Source organism: Triturus cristatus, chromosome 5_2 (genome assembly GCF_964204655.1).
Source record: "Triturus cristatus chromosome 5_2, aTriCri1.1, whole genome shotgun sequence".
NCBI classification, from domain to species: Eukaryota; Metazoa; Chordata; class Amphibia; order Caudata; family Salamandridae; genus Triturus; species Triturus cristatus.
In genome coordinates this window covers 424,283,086-424,309,783 of record NC_140588.1, presented here as the reverse complement: position 1 = coordinate 424,309,783, position 26,698 = coordinate 424,283,086, and the positions used below count along the sequence as shown (strand labels likewise).

Sequence of the window (26,698 nt, the reverse complement as noted above, 5' to 3'; positions counted from 1 at the left end):
TTGTCATTGAACAGAAACCGAAACTGAAATGAGCCTTTAGGCTCATTTCAGTTTCACTTTCTACGTGTTCAGGGGGCTATCTCAGCCGGGAAAGGTAGAAAGACGGGAGAGGTATCATTGGAAAGGGGAGAATCTCTCCTTTCCAATTGTACCCCTCCCCAGTGGATCCCTGATTGGGGATCGCCCCAGGAGGGCGATCCCCAAGCAGGTATCCACCGACTAGACACCAGGGAGAGAGGAGTGGACCCTTGGGCAAGGACCTTCGATACCCCATGAAGAAATGGGCACAACTCAGTCTTTCTGCCCCAGTAGCCCCCAATCTGCCCCCCCAGGGGGGCTGAAAGCCCACTAAACGCCAGGGATTTTCTTTTTGCACCATTTGTTTAGGGTGGGGGCTGCCCGAAGTGGACACGCCAATGCCCCCACCACCTGCCACCAATACAGCCTTTCTGCCCCCCTGGGGGAAGATGGGGGCTGTAGCCCCCAATCTGCCCCCTCCCGGGGGGGGCAAAAAGCCCACTAGACACCAGGGATATTTTGGGGCAAATCTGAATTAGGGTGGGGGCTGCTCAAAATGGGCATGCCCATGCCCCCACCCCTGCAAAAATTACAGCCTTCCTGCCCGCTCTGGGGGGCAGATGGGGCAGTAGCCCCCAATCTGCCCCCCCAGGGGGGCAAAAAGCCCACTAGATGCCAGGGATTGTTTGGGGCAAATTTGTATTAGGGTGGGGGCATTGGCATGCCCGTTGTGGGCAACCCCCACCCACTTGCTCAAAAAATCTCTGGCATCTAGTAGGCTTTCTGCCCCCCCCCCCCGGGAGGCAGATGGAGGCATTAGCCCCCAATCTGCCCCCCGGGGGGGCAAAAAGCCCACTAGACACCAGGGATTTTTTGGGGGCGAATTTGAATTAGGGTGGGGGCTGCCCAATGGGGCATGGCCATGCCCCTACCCCCCACCCGCAACAATTACAGCCTTTCTGCCCCCCCTGGGGGGAAGATGGGGGCAGTAGCCACCAATCTGCCGCCCCTGGGGGGGCAAAAGGCCCACTAGATGCAAACGATTACGCTGGCTTTTGTGTGTGGGGGCTGCCCAGAACCTGCTGAGAGGCAGTCAAGTCACCCCACCCTGTATTCCCCTAGGTGTCTAGTTTTCAAAAATGTATAGGTTTGCTAGATTTCCCTAGGTGCTGGCAGAGCTAGGGTTAAAAAACTACAGCTAGTCACTTTGCCAAAAAAAGGGTCATTTTTCACTGTGAAATTGTGGTGTGTCCACGTTGCGTTTTGCGCCATTTCCTGTTGCGGGCACTAGGCCTACCCACACAAGTGAGGTACCGTTTTTCTCGGAAGACTCTGGGGAACGCAGGTGGGTGGAGGTTTGTGGATCCACGCAGATTCCAGAACTTTCCACCACAGAAATGTGTTCGAAAAATGTGGGTTTTTTTGACAAATATTTAGGTTTGCAAGGGTTTTTGGGTAATAGAACCTGCTGAGAGGCAGTCAAGGCACCCCATCCTGGATTCCCCTGGGTGTCTAGTTTTCAAAAATGTATAGGTTTACTAGGTTTCCCTAGGTGCCGGCAGAACTAGGATTCGAAACCTACAGCTGGGCACTTTGCCAAAAAAGGGTCCTTTTTCACTGTGAAATTGTGGTGTGTCCACGTTGCGTTTTGCGCCATTTCCTGTCGCGGGCACTAGGCCTACCCACACAAGTGAGGTACCGTTTTTCTCGGAAGACTTTGGGGAGCGCGGGTGGGTGGAAATTTGTGGATCCACATAGATTCCAGAACTTTCCACCACAGAAATGTGATAAAATGTGTTTTTTTTAATAATGTTTTCAGTTTGCAAGGGATTCTGGGTAACAGAACCTGGTGAGAGCCAGTCAAGTCACCCCATCCTGGATTCCCCTGGTTGTCTTGTTTTCAAAAATATATAGGTTTGCTAGGTTTCCCTAGGTGCCGACAGAGCTAGGGTTCAAAAACTACAGCTAGGCACTTTGCCAAAAAAGGGTCATTTTTCACTGTGAAATTGTGGTGTGTCCACGTTGTGTTTTGCGCCGTTTCCTGCTACGGGCACTAAGCCTATCTGCACAAGTGAGGTACCATTTTTCTCGGAAGACTCTGGGGAACGCGGGGTGGGTGGAAATTTGTGGATCCACACAGATTCCAGAACTTTCCACCACAGAAATGTGAGGAAAATGTGTTTTTTTTGGACAATTTTTTAGGTTTGCAAGGGATTCTGGGTAACAGAACCTGGTGAAAGGCAGTCAAGTCACCCCATTCTGGATTCCCCTGGGTGTCTAGTTTTCAAAAATGTATAGGTTTGCTAGCTTTCCCTAGGTGCCGGCAGAGCTAGGGTTCAAAAACTACGGCTAGGCACTTTGCAAAAATAGGGTAATTTTTCATTGTGAAATTGTGGTGTGTTCACGTTGCGTTTTGAGCCGTTTCTTGTTGTGGGCACTATGCCTACCCACACAAGTGGGGTACCATTTTTATCGGGAGACTTAGGGTAATTCAGATTTGTACAGCAAATGATATTACCTATTGACTTTCGATGCATTTCTGCCTTCCAAATGAAAGACAATATGTAAAAAAGAAGTCATTTTGACCACGAATTGGAAACATGAGTTTCTGTAAGAAATAGAAACTGCATAATAAATACACAACTTAATAGACAATGCATACCGCCAACTTTGACCTCGCGAGTATAGTAGCACTAGCACAGTATATTCATTAAGAGTTACGTTGTACGCGTGTACATACATGTGATTGCAGGTGTAAGTTGTTACTACCCTTTTTTGATTACATGATTTGACTACATGATTTAGACACAGCTGTTATATATTAATGTGTATCCTAGCCCAGCATATGGCGTGTGCAATGCCTAGTATCAGAACCCACATACTAAGCACTATTTATATGCTCAGTAGAAAGGTCATTTTTAAAAACCGGCAGCTGACGCCAAGCTGTTCGTAGCCATCGTAACCCCAGCTTGAGCATTCATCACATCAAAGATATCACCAGGTCACTCTCTACATAGGCTTTCCGGTAGTAATAACATCGCTGACTGTGTATCCATTTAACCGATAAGACTGCAATAGCGATCTCGTGGTTTCTCTCAATTTTTTAGATTGAATTACTGAATACAACGAGCTAAACTGTGCAAGCAAACAGGACTGACACGCAGCATATCTGTTTAAGGTCTCATGCATCGTAACAATTTGGGTAAGCATCGCTAAGTACCCCACTCTAAACTTTGTTGTCGGATTTTTGTGGGATTGTATCCCTGAGACATATATACCTTCACCTTTTATTCTTAGATGAAATTGAAACAAACCATCAGACACAGTGGAATCAATCGTTTGCGTTGTATTTTCGAACATACAGCATGTAAGAATGAGCAATGGCCCCACGTGCTAAGATAGACGTAATATACTCATAAAGGGTGAGACAATCTTAAATCTGTGTTCCCTTATAGTACAATGATTAATATCAGCTTAGAACCGTAAGGTATAACTCTACCCTTTCTGCATCTTATAGACCTTTTAGAATACCTCCGTACCCATCACATCAGTGGGAGCCCGGAACAGGTGTCGGGATAACAGAGGCAAAGTCGATCAATACACGTAGGCGAATATTACGTCTATACCTCTTTTCTCATACTTTCCCCTCTTTTTTCTACCTAGTCTAGTGACACATAGCAAGCTCATGGAGTTTCTAACTTTTCCTATGGCACGTCTTTTTGTATTTTGAAGCACTATTGGGTCACTCACAACTTGGGCACTATCCCTTTCTTTTTTTTTTTGGTCTGCAATACTGCTTGAAACGATATAGTGATGCTCCTAAAAATAATCTTTAGCTGCTTTGGCTCTAACTAAGCTAGAGCACTTACTTAGATATAAGACTTTTTGGAAATTTAACTTACCCCCAGTTGCAAGTTTGACTCTTATATAAAAAAAAAAAAATTCTCTGCATTTTCACACAGAGAGAACCCCTATCTTTCACCGTTCAGATATTAAGTGATATCTGGAAGAATACATTGGTCCTGAAGAAGGAGACGTGGTACTCATAGTCAGTCTCCGAAACGTACGTCGACCAGAAACACCAACCACACTCTGGGAGATCCTCAGAAGAATCTGATTTAAAACGTCATGACTTCAGAATTCTAGGACATAATAAGAACTGTCAAAAACTTATGGATAGACATTAGTTTTGCTTGTAGTAGAATTGTAGTAGGATCTCTTTCTAGAGATGGTTTGTTGGTTTTTAATGAAAATTGACCTATGGAGAATGTCTGTTAGTATGTAGGAGTGAATGAGAGGTGAGAATGTGGATGTGACGGTTTTTCTGATTTTCTCCTTTTTTTGGGGTCTCTAAACAAAAGTTTGTCTCTATACAATTTTTGACTCATGTTTATAAGCACTTAATTTAACTTATGAGGAAACAAAGTGTATGCTTAACATATGAATCAGATGTCTACCTGATAATCATGAATATTCTGTCATGTATATCTTTGTCTCCATTTTTTTAAAAAAAAGTAAATAATAAATATCTTATATAAAGAAATGAAAATGTTTTTTGAGTAACTTTGCACTCTTGGGGGTTTGTGTAGTATACAAGAGATTAATTCCATATGAATAAGACAGGTCAGATAAGAGGTCCCCTTTCTTCATTTGTCGTCTTCCCCTCCTCTTGGACCTAAAAGCACTTAGGGGTAACCTTTCGCTCATATGTCCCTTTAGCGGTTTTCACCGCAGGTTGTCTTGCTCTTTACAATCCCTTTAAATGCAGCTGAGCATCACTACTCTTTCCTAACTTTGTCTAGCCAATTACTATTTCTCTTTTTAGTATATTCTCTTCTTTTTTTCACTATTTTCCCCAATCTTTTCATTCACAGCAATTGTAGTAAAATGGAGGGCCTAAAAACGTTCGGTTTCTCTGATGATGATTTTGCCACCATGATTGGACAAATATCAGGTAGCAATAGTACAAATATAAGTACTTTTGACAATAGCAATGGTGAATGGACCAAACTACTGAATCTGAGAAAGAAAGCTAAAAGGATGGAGTCCCACGCTTTCTTCATGCTAGAATATCTCAAGGCAGGAACTATACCATCTGGTCTTAGAGTGAGAAATGTACCAGCACTTTTTGTTGAGGTACGCAAATTTCTGGAGTGTTGGTCTCATATCGCCAATCGATGCTCCAGAGATTGGATGCTACTCATTGTAGAAACGGTACGAGAAATGATCCTAGTCCTCAACCAGGAAATTACTGACTTAGAAAACAAACTAAAGACAAGTACAGCGTTAGATGATGCTAAGGCTAAACTGTTGAACATAAATCAGGAAATACAGGAGTTTGAAGAATATCTAATAAAGAAAAAAACAGACAATCTCAAAAAAGATATTAGGTGGTTTTCGCAAGAAAAAATATACCCCTACTTAGTCAGTAACTATTATCAGGAAGGACCATCAGAACAAGATCAATACAACCCACCACCAGCAAGACGAGGCAAAAGAGTAACTTTCTCGGATACTAATTCATCTGACTCAGATCCTGAAACACAAGGGATGGGAGATGGATATAATTACGACGATAGGAATCAACGAGGACATTTCCCCAACCAGTACCCTAGGTCACAGTCCAATTCTCCTTTTTTATCCAGGGGCAGAGGGAGAGCCAGGATGAGATATTCGAGGCCAGATCGGAACTTTTATCAACCGATGGAGCCTCCACATCCACAGCCGTACATGCGTACGAGAAATCAACAGTACTGGAGAGCATAAAATTACCATCTAAAAACAACGAACAAATACCTATCTTTAACCTATCGGAACATATCCTGTCCCAAGATGAAATCAAACTTCTTAGTAGGGGACTTTCGTTTGTCCCAAGTACGCAGCTCAATCGGTTCAGACTTAACCATGATATGTTCTCTTTTTTTCGTAAGATAAGACTAGCGAAGTTTTTTGCATCTACCACCACGATGGAGCCAGAACTTAATTATTCTGGCTGTAAACTTCCATCTACTTTTACACCGACCTTAGATATGGTGGGACCTGAAGTAAATATTTTTGAGAAATCTGTCATCAAAGAACTTCAGAGGATAACTAAATTTATCCCTAAACCAAATTCTAATTTGACTGCTAACGAAAAGGAGGCCCTAAAGAACCTGCAGAATAACTCTAATATCACAATAAAACCGTGTGATAAAGCAGGAGGTATTGTAGTAATGGATACAACCAAGTATGTTGATAAAATTAACAACATGCTAAGAAAACCAGAACACTACCAACAATCCAACATGAGGTCCTTAGATCAACTTAAGACCTTGATAAACACCGTTACGACTAAAGCCTTTGCAGATGGATATATTTGCCAGAAAGAATTAGCCTATCTCAACAGAACTAACACTGTGACACCAGCAATCTATGGAGTCCCGAAAACTCATAAAGACATCCTGGACCCACCATTAAGACCCATCATCTCCTCTATAAACTCATGTACGGAACCACTGTCAAAATATGTAGATACCTTTCTTTGCCCTCTAACCATCCAGTATACTTCATATATCAAAGATACAAGACATATGATCGCTACATTGGAACATAAACCATTCAACTGTAACACACAACTACTTGTTACCCTGGACATTGAGTCTTTATACACCAATATTCCCCAGGACCTGGCTATAGAGGCGGTGGCAGCCCTCTTGGCCAGGATACCTGGGGACAGACCCGATGAGTTTATTTTGGAATGTCTCAAAATTGTGTTACAACACAACTATTTTGAGTTCAGACAAGACCTTTACCAACAAATCAAAGGTACAAGTATGGGGGCTTCCTGTGCCCCAAGTGTAGCGAATATCTTTATGGGGGAATTTGAGCTTAAACATATCTTCAATGAGATTGCACCTTTTTTTGAGAATATCACACAGTGGCATCGTTTTATAGACGATATCTTTTTTATTTGGACAGGCCCAGAATCTGATCTTCTGGACTTCATATCTTGGCTAAATCTAAATGATCACAATTTGAAATTTACTGGCAAATACTCCGCAGACAAAGTTGAATTCTTAGATATATGGATTACAGGCAACCAAGGGCATCTAGAAGTCAGCCTATACAGGAAACCAACAGCCAAAAATACCATCCTAGAGCATACGAGCTACCATCCACCATGCCAAAAAGACTCTATCCCCTTTGGGGAGTTTCTTAGAATTAGGAGAAACTGTACCAACATCACAGAGTTCATGGAACATGCTAAATCTCTCCAAGAACGTCTCCTGCTCAGAGGCTACCCGAGAAGACTGATACGTCAGTCACTCAAACGGGCTAAATACTACAACAGAGATGCCCTAATCAGCAATGAACCCAAAGAGAAAATAGATAAACTTGTATGCGTGGTAGACCATTCAAATATCAATTACAAAATCAAACAGATTTTGGACAAAAATTGGAAAATTCTGAACACCAACATCATACACAAACCTATAGTAGCCTTCAGGAGGAATGCTAACCTTAAAGATAAATTGGTGCATAGTAGGTTCCAACCACACAACAAGATGAGACAAACCACCTTGGATGGCAAACCATTACCAATAGGTAACCACAGATGTGGCAATTGCCACGCATGTGAACACGCCATAGTTTCACAAACCTGGACATATGGCGGAAAATCAGGTAAACTACAACAAATGACCAACTGTAGGAGCTCAAATGTCATTTATCTGATATTATGCCCATGCGGGCTGGGTTACATAGGGGAAACATCTAGAGAGTTTCGGCTGAGACTCTCGGAACACAAATCAGCAATAAGAACAAAAAAGTTACAAGCTCCCTTGGTCAAACATTACCTTGATTGCAACCATAAGGAAACAGAAATAACATGGATCATTATAGAAAAGGTCAAGACAGTACCAGGCAAGGACCCAGCAAAAAACAGAAAACAGCGTGAAACATTCTGGACCTTTCATCTGGACACTGTACGCAAAGGTTTGAACGAGGAAATAATATGGCTAGTTACAGAATAATTGATATACTGTCCATAACCCCCAGATTTCTGTAATATGTCTGCCAATTCGTATTTTCAATCTTACTTGGCCCTTAATTAATTCTGTCTCTGGTGGTTAGACTTCGCCTAGCTCAACACCATCACACTCCATAACACTGTCTTATAGAACACAGACAACGAGAAATAGTCGTGGTGTTCATTGTCAAACACTCATCCCAGATCATCTCATGATGGCTCTGCTATATATTTTCTCTAGTTATAGCACCAGCAGTACAGTAATTGTAGCAATGGCATGTCGCACTGTGAGGATCTGCTTTCTAATCCAGATCATTTGAGACCATTCCAAGATGGCGCCCACATTAGCTCCCGGAGACTGACTTATCGGTTTGTCTGTGTACGTTATGTAGAGGCAGTATTATCACAATGTTAGCGCATAGTATGACTGCCTAATATCCAGATACCGAATTCGCTTTTGCAGTCCCTTCAATTTAGGACTGGCACTAATAAACATATGTCTTATACGAGTACGTGTTCGGCCGAAGATACTTTCTACATCAAGCCGTAATAACATATATTTGTATGCAACTATCTTGGACCTATCTAGTTTGGTATCTGTCCAGTTCAATCATCATGTATCTGGCAAGTACCACGTTTTTTGATTACTTTAAACACCATCCAAAGATGGCGCTGATCGTGATACTCGGGCTGTTCTTATTATACGAACGCGTATGCCACCTGACTCTCACGTTGTAACACGTGATCGCAGTGCCTATCAAATAAATACACGGCTTCAATCATACTCCTGTTTCCTAAATTCGGCGATGAAGAATACGACAAGCGACGCTAGCTAGGAGGTAAGGACAGGGCCAGGTCCTACAACTTAACCAATTGAGACAAATAGAAAGTAAATATCACAATATCGAGGAGTCTCATTTTAATGACTTTGTCTAGTTTTTACTCCGCGACCGCAGGGATCCTACTAAACTATCTTGCACGTGCATATTTACGTGTGATCGCTTGTTCTAAACTGTCTCTCTGCGCAACAACTTACCACCTTGGATATAACCGACCACGAATTGGAAACATGAGTTTCTGTAAGAAATAGAAACTGCATAATAAATACACAACTTAATAGACAATGCATACTGCCAACTTTGACCTCGCGAGTATAGTAGCACTAGCACAGTATATTCATTAAGAGTTACGTTGTACGCGTGTACATACATGTGATTGCAGGTGTAAGTTGTTACTACCCTTTTTTGATTACATGATTTGACTACATGATTTAGACACAGCTGTTATATATTAATGTGTATCCTAGCCCAGCATATGGCGTGTGCAATGCCTAGTATCAGAACCCACATACTAAGCACTATTTATATGCTCAGTAGAAAGGTCATTTTTAAAAACCGGCAGCTGACGCCAAGCTGTTCGAAGCCATCGTAACCCCAGCTTGAGCATTCATCACATCAAAGATATCACCAGGTCACTCTCTACATAGGCTTTCCGGTAGTAATAACATCGCTGACTGTGTATCCATTTAACCGATAAGACTGCAATAGCGATCTCGTGGTTTCTCTCCATTTTTTAGATTGAATTACTGAATACAACGAGCTAAACTGTGCAAGCAAACAGGACTGACACGCAGCATATCTGTTTAAGGTCTCATGCATCGTAACAATTTGGGTAAGCATCGCTAAGTACCCCACTCTAAACTTTGTTGTCGGATTTTTGTGGGATTGTATCCCTGAGACATATATACCTTCACCTTTTATTCTTAGATGAAATTGAAACAAACCATCAGACACAGTGGAATCAATCGTTTGCGTTGTATTTTCGAACATACAGCATGTAAGAATGAGCAATGGCCCCACGTGCTAAGATAGACGTAATATACTCATAAAGGGTGAGACAATCTTAAATCTGTGTTCCCTTATAGTACAATGATTAATATCAGCTTAGAACCGTAAGGTATAACTCTACCCTTTCTGCATCTTATAGACCTTTTAGAATACCTCCGTACCCATCACATCAGTGGGAGCCCGGAACAGGTGTCGGGATAACAGAGGCAAAGTCGATCAATACACGTAGGCGAATATTACGTCTATACCTCTTTTCTCATACTTTCCCCTCTTTTTTCTACCTAGTCTAGTGACACATAGCAAGCTCATGGAGTTTCTAACTTTTCCTATGGCACGTCTTTTTGTATTTTGAAGCACTATTGGGTCACTCACAACTTGGGCACTATCCCTTTCTTTTTTTTTTTGGTCTGCAATACTGCTTGAAACGATATAGTGATGCTCCTAAAAATAATCTTTAGCTGCTTTGGCTCTAACTAAGCTAGAGCACTTACTTAGATATAAGACTTTTTTGAAATTTAACTTACCCCCAGTTGCAAGTTTGACTCTTATATAAAAAAAAAAAAATTCTCTGCATTTTCACACAGAGAGAACCCCTATCTTTCACCGTTCAGATATTAAGTGATATCTGGAAGAATACATTGGTCCTGAAGAAGGAGACGTGGTACTCATAGTCAGTCTCCGAAACGTACGTCGACCAGAAACACCAACAACACTCTGGGAGATCCTCAGAAGAATCTGATTTAAAACGTCATGACTTCAGAATTCTAGGACATAATAAGAACTGTCAAAAACTTATGGATAGACATTAGTTTTGCTTGTAGTAGAATTGTAGTAGGATCTCTTTCTAGAGATGGTTTGTTGGTTTTTAATGAAAATTGACCTATGGAGAATGTCTGTTAGTATGTAGGAGTGAATGAGAGGTGAGAATGTGGATGTGACGGTTTTTCTGATTTTCTCCTTTTTTTGGGGTCTCTAAACAAAAGTTTGTCTCTATACAATTTTTGACTCATGTTTATAAGCACTTAATTTAACTTATGAGGAAACAAAGTGTATGCTTAACATATGAATCAGATGTCTACCTGATAATCATGAATATTCTGTCATGTATATCTTTGTCTCCATTTTTTTAAAAAAAAGTAAATAATAAATATCTTATATAAAGAAATGAAAATGTTTTTTGAGTAACTTTGCACTCTTGGGGGTTTGTGTAGTATACAAGAGATTAATTCCATATGAATAAGACAGGTCAGATAAGAGGTCCCCTTTCTTCATTTGTCGTCTTCCCCTCCTCTTGGACCTAAAAGCACTTAGGGGTAACCTTTCGCTCATATGTCCAAAAAGTTATAGGGGCCTAAGCGCGAACTCCCCCAAATAGCCAAAGAAAGGCTTAGCACAGGTGGGGAAAAGGCCTAGCAGGCGAAGGGGTTAAGGTCGCCAGGAATCTGATGATCAATATTCAGGGGTGCCCCTGAATATTCAATTTAGGGACGTTATAGGTACTGGCAGGTAGTAGTCAATGGGCCACTGGCCTCTAGGGTGACTACACCGTTTTTATGTCCCCTCCCTCTGGGGAGGGGACATACCCCTAATCCTATTGGCTAACATCCTCCCAACCAATATGGAGGATTTTCAATGGATGGGGTCACTTCAGCTCAGGACACCTTAGGGGTGGTTCTGGCTGAGAGGGGACACACCTCTCCTGATTACTTATTTTCCGCCGACCTTGCCGCAAAAAGTGGGGCTTGGTCAAGGGGGTGGGCATCTCCACTAGCTGGAGAGGCCCTGGCTAGCATAATAAAGGGAAGAAAGCCTTTGAGGCTCCCCGCCCTTGAATGCTGTTCCTGCTTGGGGGTACGTGTGAAGCATCTCCACCCAGCGCAGGCTTTGTTTCTGACACACAAGAGTACAAGGCTCCCAACTCAGGGTAACAGAAACATATCTGGAAGTGGGAGGCTGGAGCAGGCCAGTCAGCTACACACTAGCAGTTGGGTAGGTTTTCAGGGGGCATCTCTGAGGTGCCCTCTGAGTGCATTTATTAATGAATCCAAAACTGGCATCGGTGTAGGCTTATTAATCTGAGAAGTTTGGAATCAAACATCTTGGGATATGTTGAAGCCATCATAGTGCTGTCGAACTTGTATTGACAAGCTTCCAGCCCATGTACTCGGTATGGCTTCACTATGTACTTATAATGCCTAAGAATAGACTTAAGAGTCTGACTACGAGTTCGGAGGAGAGATGTGGAGGCAGTGGGGGACTGCTGCACCAGTGGTCTGACTGCTGTTTTACAAGCACAGTGGTCGGACCGTTTTGGGGGCGCTAAAACTACCAGGGAACCCCATTTCCTGGTGGTGGTGATGCGGAGCTCTGGGGAAGCATAGGTTTGGCGTGGCCCTTTGTCACCGCCAAGCATATTCTGAGTTTCCCCACCGCCAGCCTTTTTATGTCTTTGAGCCTGCCAGGAAAAGGCTGGCGGTGGGGAAACAAATGGTTCCACTGTCACTGGGTGCATGCTGGTAGGCACATGGTGTGCCCCCCTGTGTGTATGTAGGCCCAGTTCCTGCAAGGCATGGACTAAACAGTCCATGCAGTGTAGGAACTTGCTTTGAAGTTCCCATTGCGGAGCCTGTTTCAAAGGCATCGCCAAAGGTCCACCCGCCAGACCAGGAAAAAACTCCTCATCTGGCGGTGGTGGTGGCAGTCGGCTTTGGCGGTATGGGAGCGGCGCAGTGGCATGCCGCTCTGCACAGCCAAAGTTGTAATCAGTCCTTTATTCATTATAGCGGCATATCTGCTCATCCAGTTTTGCCCTCACCAGAGGTATAATGCACTCTGCCTTAGGGCTATGAAGCCTGAGGTAGGGGTGACTTACCTAAGCCTCTGGCAGTGCTGGCAGGCATTGCACACAAGGAAGTGTGCCAGGTCCACTCTTCACTTTTATATCCACCAAAACACACAGGCTCCAGTGGCAGTGTGCATGTGTTTGGTGTGGGGTCTCTTAGGGTGGCACAATACATGCTGCAGCCCTTTGAGACCCTCGCTGGTCACAATGCCCTTGGTACCACTGGTTCCTTTTACAATGGGCTTATAGGTGGGCCAGAGGTGTTCCGATTGTGGAAAAAAAGGCATAGTTTTGGGAACGAAAGCAGGCACTGGGAACCTGATTAGCATTCAGTCAAAGTTGCATTCAGAGTCAGGTAAAAAGTGGGGGGTAACCATGCAAAAAGGTGCACTTTCCTACAATCATCATCTGCATGTCATAGTTGACTGGCAAAAAAAAAAAAAAAAGTCTCATTTTTGTCAGGGGCATGAAATGTTTGTAATGTCACTTCCTGTTGTTGCACCGTGCCTAAGCTCATTAGTTCCCCTCTTACTTTTTTTTAGTCTTCCGCCCTAAGACGGAGTGCAAGCCACCAAAGCAGGCACTCATCTCACACCACAAGCGAAGACAGTTCCTGCCTCAGTCAGGTTCCCCTTCTTGATGGAGAGGCAGCCGGCGTCCAGCATCAATGTAGAGTTGAGATTCCACTGAATTAAGCTTTACTTGGAGGTATGCATTCTAAGTGTATTTCTTTTAAAATAAGTTATCAAATCTGCAATGTTGGAGAGGTGACTGTCGATGAGTTGGCTTTATTGATTCCACATTTATCTGTCAGTGGATGCTCAGAAGCGCTTTTAGAGACACCTTTGCTTTCCACAGGTGCCTATGGCTGCAGGGATGCGGGCGATGGAGGTTTAGTCTCTAAGCTTTCCTACCAAGAAGACATCCGACAGGAAGTTGCACTTGTTCAAAGTTATTTTAATTGCCAAAACTGCCACGAGAACATGCGTAGCACGTAGATTTGTAAATATAGTGATGCAGGCTTGAACAGTGTTAGAACGTGATAATGCCCTCTTCTACTCAGTGAAAAAAGAACATTGCTATACAGACCAGGACGCAATGTAAATCTGAGTTTGTGTCCCTGAGTGAGCCTTTCTTTGGAAGTCTGAGTTCAAAATAATTATGTCCAAATATTTTGGTTCTGTTGGATCAGCATATCCGACAGGTGTGTCCCCATTCTAAAGCATGACGTGTTAATTGGTCACAAAACAGATGTAAAAAAGAAGAAGCATGATTTGTAGAATAGAAAAAAGTGACCAATCAGACAATGAACATGTATTCTTCTCGTGAAGGATATTTTACCAGGTAGTATATATTGTTTATAGTGACTGTGAGTGCAGGTGATCCCCACCAGAACAGGCATTGTTGGGTGACAGGCAACAGACCCATATTGGTCATCGCCTACGCTATTGGTAAATTAGGTTCCGGTACCGGCCAGGTGTGGTGTGCTGCTTTAGGTATGGAAGAAAAATGTGTGATTACATTCCAGGATGTAGCAACTATTTATTTTGAATCGTAGCACAGTAAAAGTAAAAACGAACGACTGTAGTACGTTTCACTACCTTCATGAATATAATGAAGGCGAAAAAAACATAACAACCAATAATCAATAATACTGTGCGCTCTTCCATAGCCGTTACATTTCCCACAGCGCCTTTAATGCCCTTTACAAATTTCCGTCAATTTCAACCCAACTATGGTTCATTAGTAGCCAGCTTAAGCAATTCATTGTGTCAGTGCACTATATAACCGTCCATATTTAAAGTTTTTTTTTTATCTTGTATCCCTGCAGTGGCGTTGCGGGGGGCGGACGGTCCTAGGCGGCACAAGTTTTGGGGGTTGGCGAAGCCCCCACTCCCCCCGCTGTTACCTGCGTCCGTCGTGGCTGCAAGAAGGCCACCCCGCCCCCCCAGGTCTTAATTGTGGCCGACGCGGTCGCGTGAATAGCCACCCCCTGCTCTTCGATCATGCCGCCGCGGGCGGCAAACGCAGGGGCCGCCACGGGCAGCCTAAGGCCTAGCTACGCCACTGTATACCTGTGGCTCATTGATCGGCATTTCTTTCAACAGGGTACATTATTTTGAGTCGTACCCCAGAGAGAGAATACCTGCCTAGCCATATCTTCTGGGCCTTCCTAGGGTCTCGCTTGGAAAGTTAGCTCGATGCAGTATGCAATGCAGACTTCATGGAAGGAATAAAGAAGGCGATTGTGAAATGTTTCACAACACAGTGTGCGCAGACCTGAGGATCTGAAAATGAGAAACCTTCAAGAGTGTTTTTAGAGGGGAGAGTATGCATGAGTTCTGTGTCCGGAAATCATTAGTTAACATCAGTGCCTAATTTTTAAAAGAGTAAGTGTTGGACACAAAGTTCTTCTCAGAACCCCACAGCTGGCGTTATGGAAGGTCGGGGAGCTGAAACCCAGGACTGTGTATTCTGGATCCCACCGCCAGCGTCTTTAATCCACCACAAAGCACTGCTTGCCACGTTATCTCTTTCAGTGTCCTACTTTTTCCCTTTGTCATTCTCTTTCTTCTTCTTTCATCCGTTGTGTTTGACTCTCTCTTGCTCTCGGTCAAAGTCTGATGAGGAGAAATAATTGCTGGTTCCAAAAATTGAGTGCTCGTGGGCTCCACCTTCAACCACCGGCTCAAATTAAGCACTGGTTAACATACTATGCATGGTTGAATGAAAATAACTTAAAATGAAGAGGTTGACAATTTAGCGTAAAGTGTGCTCACTCCTGTGTTACCAATTGTAGGGTTATGTTGTAGCACTTGTTAAAAAGTGCACAACCAATAATATTGTGCAAAATAGGTGCAAGCACCTCCTGTGCAAGCTATGTCCCATTTATTTACCTATAGGTGTAATGTGGGACAAATACCACGCTCAGCCTAATACCACTGTTATTTACGGCGTATCTGTACTACGTTTAAATAAATGCAACAGTGCCGTATATTCTACTCATCTGTTGATTGTCAGCCAATACCAGCAACTGGTGAAATGTGGTCATGACATCTATAACTAGTAACCTTTATGGAAGCCACATTTTATATCCTGTGCTATATCCATAAAAGGTAGTGTGGCTCACAAATCTACAAGTTATTACACCAGCCTAGTCTGTCAAAATGACTGACCGAATCAATAGTGCCCATACAGTGGAAGCAATCAGGAGGTATAATCAATTTTTTTTAATTTTATTTTTCTGCGGTAGAACTCGTGGGGGGCATCCCAACATTTTACATTGTTTTTAAAATGGTTTGAAATTTACTTTCTATACTATTATGACTGTTTTGCTTTCTTTTTGAGTTGTATTTTTAAATTTAGCCCTACTAATCAGTGAGACAAGGCTACGCTTTCGACGTCTTTCGGTTGGCACTGTGGTGCCCATCTCAGAAGGCTTTTTTTTTTTCCCAAAAACCTTTATTCTTTTAAATCAGTGACACAGCTATTTAGCCGACAACCCGGAGGTACGGCAGCTTTAGAAACACAACACATGCGAGCGTCCACATTTCACTGACAGGAGAGTCAAAGGTTCAGTTTTAAATAAACACAAACCCAAACCTAAACACAAGCAAGGCGATAAGTACTGAAAGCATAAAAAGGGTTCCCATCAGGGGGAGCGAGCCCCAGTTCGTCCAACAGACACAGGTCGATAGCAAGGGAAAGGAGGGGAAGTCAGAGACTCAAGAAGACAAACACATACCAGCAAGAAGTACAAAGCCGGAAAGAAAGCTAAGGGGAGAGCTGCTCCTCAGGCGGGTCCGGGTCTGGGGGCAGGCATATGCCCCCTCTGTACTGGTTCCATCGCCCCCATACAGAGTGCCATTTCCGAGGGCGCCCTCGAGCACAATACACTGTCTTCTCCCTAAACATGCTCCAATCCATGTTTTCCATCCACGCTGTCAATGTAGGAGGCCTAGTAGAGCCCCACAAACGAGCGATGTCGCGCTTGGCTACCATGTTCCCTAGGGTCACCCATTGAGTCTGTGCCGCGTCGTGGTCAGTAGGACCCCAAACATTCAGGAGACAACACCGCGCCTCAGGCTGCATGACGATGCCCGTCACCTCCCCCATCACATCGTGGATTCGCTTCCAAAACTCCATAATCGCACCGCATTCCCAAATAATATGTAGGAAGGTGCCCACCATACCACAGCCTCTCTTACATAAGCCCTCCTCAGAGAAACCCATATGGACCAGCCTGGGCCCCGTCACGTAGACCCTATGGAGTATTTTAAGCTGCACCAGCCGCAGGCGCGCGGGGATCGCGACCTCTTTGGGAGAAGAAACTGCATACTGCCAATCCTCATCATCGAGTTCGAGGCCATCCCTGGTCCATTGATCGCGCAACCCTAGAATAAGATCCGCCCGAACATTAATTAGTTTCTTATAAATGAGCGAGATCGTACTCTCTGGCATATGGCCATCCAGGATCCGGTCCTCTAACGGAGAGGACTCAGGCACCTTCTCCCCTTCTACAAGGACTGACCGCAAGGCGTGGCACACTTGAGCGTATCGGAAGAACTCCGTGCTCCCTAGCTCGTATTCCTTCTGCAGCTCCTCGAATGACTTTATCCTACCCTTAACCAAAAGGTCTCCAACCCTGGATATGCCAATCAGGTCCCATTTCTCAAACCCTTTTGTATGCCAAAGCTTTCCCAGAATATCGGAGTCAAACAGAGGGGTGGCAAGGGTAAGCTTACCCTTCCAGCCCAGTGAATCCGTCGCCACCTTCCATACATGCACGGCCACCCTGGTGGGCCCCGTAAGAGTTAAGTCCAACGACTTCGAGTACAACGCTCTGTGGTAATTACCCCCACGTAGTAACCATCGGTCCATGGCGAAGCCGGGGCTCAGCGCCGGACCATATACACCATGGTTAATCGCGCTCAACTGAGTGGCCCAATAATAACGTCGAATGTCTGGAAGCGCGATACCACCGTCATACCATGGAAGCGTCAACTTAGCAATCGCTATGCGCGGACGCCCTTCCCACAATAGCGCGCGCTGGTGGCTTTCGACCTCACGGAAATAACTGGCCGGGACCAAGTCAAGGGTATTCTGCAGGGCATAGAGGACACGGGGAAGAGACATCATTTTAAACAGGGCGGCACGGTCAAGGAGGGAAAGCGGCAACCGCCGCCAGCCCGCCACGTCCCGTCGCAGACGTGCCAAGGGAGGGAGCAAGTTCTTCTCGTATCGTAAAATGGGGTCGGTGGAAATATAGATCCCCAAATACAAAAAACCCTGCTGGGCTATCTGGATCGAGCAGTTGCGCGGGACAGGCGAGACATCCCCACACAGGACATACAAGTATGACTTCCCCCAATTGATGACAAGACCAGAGTTCCTACCGAAAGAAGTCAAGACGTCACAAACCACTATAAGAGATTTCTTAGGCGAGGCGAGGTATAACAGAATATCGTCGGCGTAAAGTGAAATACGGTCTTCGTGGTCAGGCGACCAACGAATCCCACGTATATCGGGGTGCCATCGTATCCACGCCGCCAGCGGCTCAAGAGCAAGGGCGAACAACAACGGCGACAGGGGACAACCCTGCCGGGTGCCTCTCCCGAGCTCGAACGGTGTCGACGCCCGCCCGTTCACCACGACGCTAGCAAGAGGCCTCTCATAGAGCAACCTCACCCAGCCTACAAATCCAGGCCCAAAGCCGAACTTGGCTAGCACAGCCCACAGGTATGCCCACTCCACCGTATCGAAGGCCATCGTGGCATCGAGGGACGCCACAATAGCCGGCTCTCGCATCGTGCCCGTCCTAGCAATCACTCCATGGAGACGTCTAAGATTCAGTGCAGTGTTACGGTGCGGGATAAAGCCCGACTGATCCGGGTGGATCAAGTCGCCAAGCTCCCGGACCAGGCGGTTAGAAAGGATCTTAGCAAGGATTTTCGGCTCGGCGTTGAGAAGTGATATCGGCCGATAGGAGCCACACTTGTCCCGGGGCTTACCGTCTTTATGTATGACCACAATCGTCGCCAGCCGTTGATCAAGCGGAAGAAACCCATTCACCCGCGCCTCCACGAACATGGCGCGCAGGTGAGGAGCCAACTTATCCGGGCGAAGCTTATACAGCTCAATCGGCAAACCATTTGGGCCCGAGGCCTTACCGGAGCGCAACGCACGGATAGCACACGCCACTTCGTCTACAGTTATATCGCCATCGAGGTCATCCCTATCAATGGCAGAAAGGCAGGGCAGAGCGATATCACGCAGAAGGTCACACGAGTCCTCAGTCAGCCTATCCGAGACCGAGGTGTATACCGTACGAAAATAGTCCGAGAAACACTGAACTATACCGTCGGGGTCAGTGACAACCTCTCCCCCATCCATCGACAACTCCGGCACCACTCGATTAACACGCTCTTTTTTATCCAACCACGCCAGCAATTTCCCGGCCTTATCACCAACATCGTACAATCGACCCTGCTGCTCCCTATTGAGGGTCTTGGCAGCGTTCGTCACCAGATCCCTATATTCCAATTGCTTCAAGCTCAAATTATGCAGTGTGGCAGTTGCAACATCCTCTTCCAAGGCCACTTCTAAAGCCGCTATCTCGTCCTCTACTTGTGTCACCTCGGCGTCTCTCTGCCGCTTGGCGGCCACTACCAAGGAAAGGGCCTCCCCTCTCAATACAGTCTTAAAAGCTTCCCACAAGGACACCGCAGATTCAACTGAACCCTGATTATCTTGAAAATAGTGATCAACTGTCTTCAGCAACGCACTGCGCAGCTTGGGGTCACGAAAGCACCAGGGGTTAATGGGAGCCACCCTGCCCCCCACCACCCGGCCAATATCCAGACGGGCCCACACCGGCGAATGATCAGATATGCCCCGTGCCATGTGCCTAGCCTCAGATACCAATGAGGCGTGCGCAGCCAGAGTGAGCAAGTAATCGATCCGAGAGAGACTCCCGTGGGCCCCGGAATGAAAGGTATATTGTCTCTGAGTGGGGTGCCGTAGCCTCCAACAGTCTACCAGACCAAAAGTATCTATAAAGTCGGGAAGCCACTTCTGAGCACCCCCGGTGTCCCTGGGCGGGTACCTATCGAGCATTCCAGACCCAACCGCATTGAAGTCTCCTCCCACCACTAGCATCCCTTCGGGGAGTTCCAACAAGGCCTTGCCCAGATCAGCAAACGTGGAGGCCTGCAGGGCAGGAGGGACATAAACAGAAACCAATACCAACGTTCTGCCCTCCCACCTCCCCGCCACAGCCACAAAGCGCCCCCTGTCATCAGCGATGGTGGAGTCAACCTCAAATGGTAGGGAAGCTCTAACAAGTATGCCCGCACCCCTGGAGCCCGAGGAAAACCCCGAGTGAGCAATGAATTTATAACCCTTTCTGTTAAGTGCATAACATGTATTCCCTATAAGGTGGGTCTCCTGCAGGAGGACCACATCTGGCGAGGTCCGTTTCAAGAATTGCAGGACTATCCCCCGTTTAATACGATCCCCTAAGCCATTGACATTCCAGCTAATTATGTTTAAGCCCCTATCCCCCATCCCCAAACACAAAGAGACCTCCACCCCCCCCGGAGAACCACGATCGGACAATACTGACAACCATTGCTACGCCTTGCAAGAAAAAAACAACCCCCAACAACAACCCCAACATCCCGAATCCCCCCCCCCTCCCTGCACCCCTGCGTCAACTTACAAAGCCCCCCCAACTTGCAGTGTGCCTGTCGCCCTATCAAAAACAAATCTACAAAAAGTACCCCAAGGGAGGAAAGAGCTCCTATCTTCCCCCCCGCCGCCCTCCCATTACTGCAGTAGGGTACGAGTCACTGTCCGGGGCTGAGTCAAAACAGACCGACACCGGAGGTATCACTTCTGTCCTTCCCGGTCGCCTTCCGCTCCATCCACGCGGTCCCGGCCGGGCTGTCGCCGAGGGAGCGCATCCAACCAGTCCCCCGCCATGTCCGGTGATTCGAAGAAGAAAGTCCGATCCTCATACACCACACGTAGCCTGGCGGGGAAAAGCATGGCATACTTCAGGTCCATCTCCCTAAGCCGCCGCTTCACCCCCAGGAAACTCTGCCTCTGTTTCTGCACCATCTGGGTGAAGTCAGGATAAAAGCTCACAGAGGCATTCTGAAAAGGCACCGGGCCTGTCACCCTCGATGCTTGCAGGATAGCGTCTCGATCCCAAAAATTAAAGATCCGGGCGACAATCGGCCGCGGGGGGGCTCCCACCTTAGGCCGTCCGCCAGGCACTCGGTGAGCCCGCTCCACCGCAAAAAACTTGCCAAGGCCCTTAGGCGCAAGATGATTCACCACCAAGTCCTCGACGAGTAAATCCACGGAGAGCTCCTCCGAAGTTTCCAGGACCCCAATAAGGCGCACATTGTTGCGCCGGGCCCGACCTTCAAAGTCTTCGAGCCGGCGGGCGCAGAGGTCATTCGCGGTTCGTAGCTTACGAGCCTCAGCCTGGAGTTCCGAGACATCGTCCGCGAGACCAGTAGTCTTGAGGTCCAAGGACTTGATCCGCTCATTGGTTTTGCCCAGGTCCGCGCGAATCAAGTTGACATCAACCAAAATCATGTCCACCTTGTGCGCCAGGGTCTCGAATTGTCGCCCAATCGAAGATTGCATCCCATCTATCGCCCCCTTGATATCCTGCAATGATAACTCCGAGGCTGGGGATGAATCGGCCTTCTGTGCTTCCAGCGACTGTCCCGATCCACCAGGCGACCCCTTCTGCTGGGCATAGCGATCCATATTGTTGGATTGGGTATAGCCTCCCCGCCTGGTAGTCTTAGACTTCGACTTGTCTGCCTCCGATTTGGTCGACATCTCGAACAGCAGGGCGGTCAGTCGCAAAAAGACGTCCCTCACTCAGCCAGAGGAAACAGGGTCAACTAGGACGTCAGCAGCCAGCCAGGGCCGAGCGGAGGTCTTCCAGACAGCAGGGGACCGGCATGAAGCACTCCCAACCCAGAGCAAGCAAAGGGCGAGAAAGCGAAAGTGAAAGTGCAGCGGCACCCGTCCGCCAGTTCACACCTCCCGAGGCCGCTGTTGTTCAATTAGTGGCTGGGCATCCTGCCAACGCAAGCCCCTGGCATCCTTCGGAGGTAGGCCGCAATCTTCCGCCATGCACAACTTCGGTTCCCGGTGGGCGATCTTAGCCCGGACAACGTCAATCGCCCCAGTTGTGACTCATCTGCAGGATTCCGTGCATGAAAATCAGGATTTTGGACAGGATAATTGCAGGAGGGCGCGAGGGTCGCGGGAGCTCAAGGCTCACGCGGCCATCTTGGTCAAGCGCTAGGCTCCTCCTCCTCAGAAGGCTTTTGAATAAGTTCTACCACTCCGATATCAAACACATTTTCTGGCCTCTGTTCCCCTTCAGCCTGACAGTAGTCTTTTTCGTAAAGTGTCAGCTTAGCATGCATAGGGTTGGCAACTATCACTTCTGAGCAGACCTACACATTAATGAAGTCCTCAACCAGCTCTTTTAGAAGGCTTGGGAAACAGTCATCTACAAAACCAGCTCAATCATTTTCCATATAAAATGAAATGTCTGCTTTATGAGTAGAGACAATTCACAAATCGTTGGGAGGGTATATTTATGACCGTTTGACATTGATACTTGTATTTAGAATTTCAGCCCAATTTTTTTATGCACAGACAAATGTTATATCACAGTAAAAACAAAACAATAACCCTAGAAAATGGGGTCGGGTGAAGGTTAGTGGAACACTTTAGACCATTTCAAATGGATGACAATATACATGCAGTCCTCTTTAAATATATTAGTAGATTTTCTTCTATGTTAAATCTGGATTATCACTAAAATCCGAATTTTTGATTTTCATTTGCTGGTCAGGTAAATATCAGCATCACACCAGATGCCATCATGGCCTATATCACTAGAGGCCTTGGCTTGTGCTGATTCTTTACTACATCAGAACACCAGTGGATTTACACACCTGGCCCCAGGGACATCCTAAAGTTTCTTTCCATGTGATGGCGAACACAATTTTTCAAATTAGAATTAGCTTTTCTTCAATTATTTTCTCAACCCCAAGAAACCTGTAAGGTTTACACTGGCACATCACACAGTAATGGAATAGTTTAGACATCATTTTGTGATCTGCATTCTCTGGATTGCCCGCAGATCTAGATATCTTTGCCACCCTACAACTATCTTTTCAAGTAACTATGCAGGTATTTTATTCTGCAATACATGTCTTGGCTTACTCGTAGGGCCTTCTGCTCTGATAATTAATATGTGAAGCTTGCCCTGGCCTATTTCTTCCAATACTCTCTTCACAATCTGGAAAATTGGATGCTTTAGTTTTACAATGTTCCCCCCCAAGGTGTTTGATCATGCTTTCTATGGTTGCTGTTTTCTCAAATGCTACCCTGTGCAGTGGGATGCATACAAGTGTGACAGAATAGTGTAGACAGGCTAGGTTATTTACGAAATAATGTGTACAAATTGATCCCGCTTGTCCATCTGTCTTCAGTGTTTCTTCGGTGACCGTTCTGTCAAACCCAAGTCAATCCATAAATATCCCTTGATTGTCTCACTGATCCTACTTGAACTGGGTCCCTTCTTTCATTTGCTACCCATCGCACTTCCAATTTTCTGCTAAGGACTTTCTCTGTAAATTTTCAAAGAGCCCCTTGATGTATCCCTATTACATACCAAGAATTACATCAGGAGTCATTACATCACAGACACTACATTCTGAAGTCACTGCATCACATGTAAATTTTGGTACATTTTCACTGGAGGTAAGCACACGTATGTATTAAAATGTTTTATCTATATATATAAATTCACTGAAAGGCCAAAGGTTAAATTGACGTTATAGTCACATGAAAACTTCAGTGACAATGTAAAGTTTTAAACTCAAAAGACCACTGAAATTCACCAGTGATAGTTATCTCAAGTAACTTTAACTTGTACCCTCGCCATGCACAGCTAATCACTCCACATATTGTCACTCATGACATGTTCTATAAAATCATGGATAACATCACTGAAACATATCAAAAGACAGAATTGATGACAAACCTGTGCATGGCCGGGTGCGAGTTATAGTTACCTTAGGGCACCTACAGGTACGGTGGGAGCTGGCTATAATGGTTTGCTCCCACCCAGTGGAGCAGCTTTTCTCTGCCTGCCTGTGTTCTCTGCCTGCAAGAACACAAGCAGAAGAGTTGAAGTTCTTCCTGCCTGCACTCTTGCAGGCAGGGAAATGTAGTGTCTCATGGGATGGCGGCCCCTGGGCACTGCTGCTATTGGGCCCCAGTGGATGGGGTCCCCGGGACACTGCTCCCATTGGGCTCCTGTGGATAGGGTCCCAGGCACCATTGGATAGCTCAGGGAGGGGCCCCAATATCCCCTACCCTCAAAAAGATTCAGCCACAGGGATTTGGGTTCCCTGTGGCCCTTGTGGCGCTCGGGGAGGGGTGGGCTGCATGCCCCCGCCCAAAGAAACTAAAAATGATCATCCTCAAGGCCCCTAAGTGGCTCGGGGGGGATCGCAAGCCCCCACGCCAAATACATAAAACAAACTTTGAATGCAGAGTAGCCTCTCATTTCACATTTTGGTGTACTGAACCTTTGACAAAGATAGTAGACCTGCCATACTTAAAATGACACCCTTTGTATTGTTATATTAGTGGAGAAGTGTGGCTCAATGGTTAGAGCGGCAGACCTCGATGCAGAGCACTGGTCCGGGACCAGGGTTCGATTCCCGTCGCGGCAGGGTCTCGGGCTATAAATTCCACGGACCGGATATTCTCGCCTCAGTGCCTATTCTAATCTTGGGTCCCACGCTGCAACTCTGGGCAATAGCTTGCTTAATCTCCACAACAGCCCCAACAGCGCTGGGATGCCTGGCCTCAACATGGGGGTACCCAGGAGTGGACACTTCACACGGAAAGCCAGGAAGGGTTCCTTCAGCGCTATGAGTACAGCGCTGAGATACCCGTAGTGGTCATCGGCGCTATATAAATACATGAAATGTTCTATAAAATCATGGATAACATCACTGAAACATATCAAAAGACAGAATTGATGACAAACCTGTGCATGGCCGGGTGCGAGTTATAGTTACCTTAGGCACCTACAGGTACGGTGGGAGCTGGCTACAATGGTTTGCTCCCACCCAGTGGAGTAGCTTTTCTCTGCCTGCCTGTGTTCTCTGCCTGCAAGAACCCAAGCAGAAGAGTTGAAGTTCTTCCTGCCTGCACTCTTGCAGGCAGGGAAATGTAGTGTCTCATGGGATGGCGGCCCCTGGGCACTGCTGCTATTGGGCCCCAGTGGATGGGGTCCCCGGGACACTGCTCCCATTGGGCTTCTGTGGATAGGGTCCCAGGCACCATTGGATAGCTCAGGGAGGGGACCCAATATCCCCTACCCTCAAAAAGATTCAGCCACAGGGATTTGGGTTCCCTGTGGCCCTTGTGGCGCTCGGGGAGGGGTGGGCTGCATGCCCCCGCCCAAAGAAACTAAAAATGATCATCCTCAAGGCCCCTAAGTGGCTCGGGGGGATCGCAAGCCCCCACGCCAAATACATAAAACAAACTTTGAATGCAGAGTATCCTCTCATTTCACATTTTGGTGTACTGAACCTTTGACAAAGATAGTAGACCTGCCATACTTAAAATGACACCCTTTGTATTGTTATATTAGTGGAGAAGTGTGGCTCAATGGTTAGAGCGGCAGACCTCGATGCAGAGCACTGGTTCGATTCCCGTCGCGGCAGGGTCTCGGGCTATAAATTCCACGGACCGGATATTCTCGCCTCAGTGCCTATTCTAATCTTGGGTCCCACGCTGCAACTCTGGGCAATAGCTTGCTTAATCTCCACAACGGCCCCAACAGCGCTGGGATGCCTGGCCTCACCATGGGGGTGCCCAGGAGTGGACACTTCACACGGAAAGCCAGGAAGGGTTCCTTCAGCGGTATGAGTACAGCGCTGAGATACCCGTAGTGGTCATCGGCGCTATATAAATACCTATACATCCATTTACATACATATCATGTAGTCAGCTGTGCGTGCCAGCATGGAGTTAGGCGCTCAAAGGCGCCTGCTGCCAACCTAATGGCGCGCACAGCCTTGGCTGTAGACTGCAGGTTGGGTGGGGTAGGGTAACTCCAGAGGGTATTTTAAACATTTTCACCCAATTCCATCATTGAGCACAGCTTTTGATCAGGCGTAGGACGGGGTTGGATACAGGGCCTGGTTTCCAAGTACGCACAGCCTTTGTCTGTGGCCCTGCCCTACACTAACCCTCTTTGAGTGGCCTTTGACCTGTTGGTAGGCAACTCCCCACTAAAGTGCAATCCCCGTGAACACCCATCCAACATTTTAATTTCCTTTTTCTTTTAGTGGTACTGCGATAATGTCACACAAGTGGCCCTCCAAGGTACCGCGGTACAGAAGTAGTTTCACTTTTTAATGCTTGCATGGTCCTGTGATACCCCACGGTAGTCCCGCAGAACTACAGAAGAGAGTGGCGCTGGGTCCCATCATGGGAGGCTTTGAGGGTCCTTGCGATCAGCGGCACAATATTTTTTTCTTTTGTGGTCCCCAACCCCACAAAGTCCAGGGGATCAGGGTGTGCCTACCTTGCCACCTTATACCTTTTTATTATTTTGAAAACTCAGGACTTGGAAACCGAGTCCTGAACACTTAAATGGCGGATGCAACATTTCTGCTGATGCTGTGGCCAGCCAATAAAATTACTGGGTACCGAGGGATGGGTACCAGCTCAGTGGTACCGATGAGGAAAAAAGCCCTCTTGGCTAATAAGATCAGTCTTTTTAGTGAATTCGTGGTCCCACTGGAGTAGGTATTACACCCACATGATCAATTATCCAGATACCACTATATTTTGAAGCTAACCTACTCAAAAAGGGCTGAACAGATTTATACAACATCACAAAAGCACACTTTC

At 46.3% G+C, this 26,698-nt stretch overlaps 2 protein-coding genes across 4 annotated transcripts in view; one reads left to right on the top strand and one right to left on the bottom strand.

Annotated features, from left to right (window-relative positions):
• The window catches only part of FYCO1 (FYVE and coiled-coil domain autophagy adaptor 1), a 785,579-nt gene that overhangs the window by 106,215 nt on the left and 652,666 nt on the right, over window positions 1–26,698 (bottom strand). The gene's annotated exons all lie outside the window — the stretch shown is intronic.
• Window positions 13,272–26,698, top strand: part of CXCR6 (C-X-C motif chemokine receptor 6) — a 56,863-nt gene continuing 43,436 nt past the window's right edge. The window contains exon 1 of the mRNA XM_085607343.1: window positions 13,272–13,423. The gene's annotated coding sequence lies outside the window, so the exon portion shown is untranslated. The remainder of the gene's footprint in view (window positions 13,424–26,698) is intronic.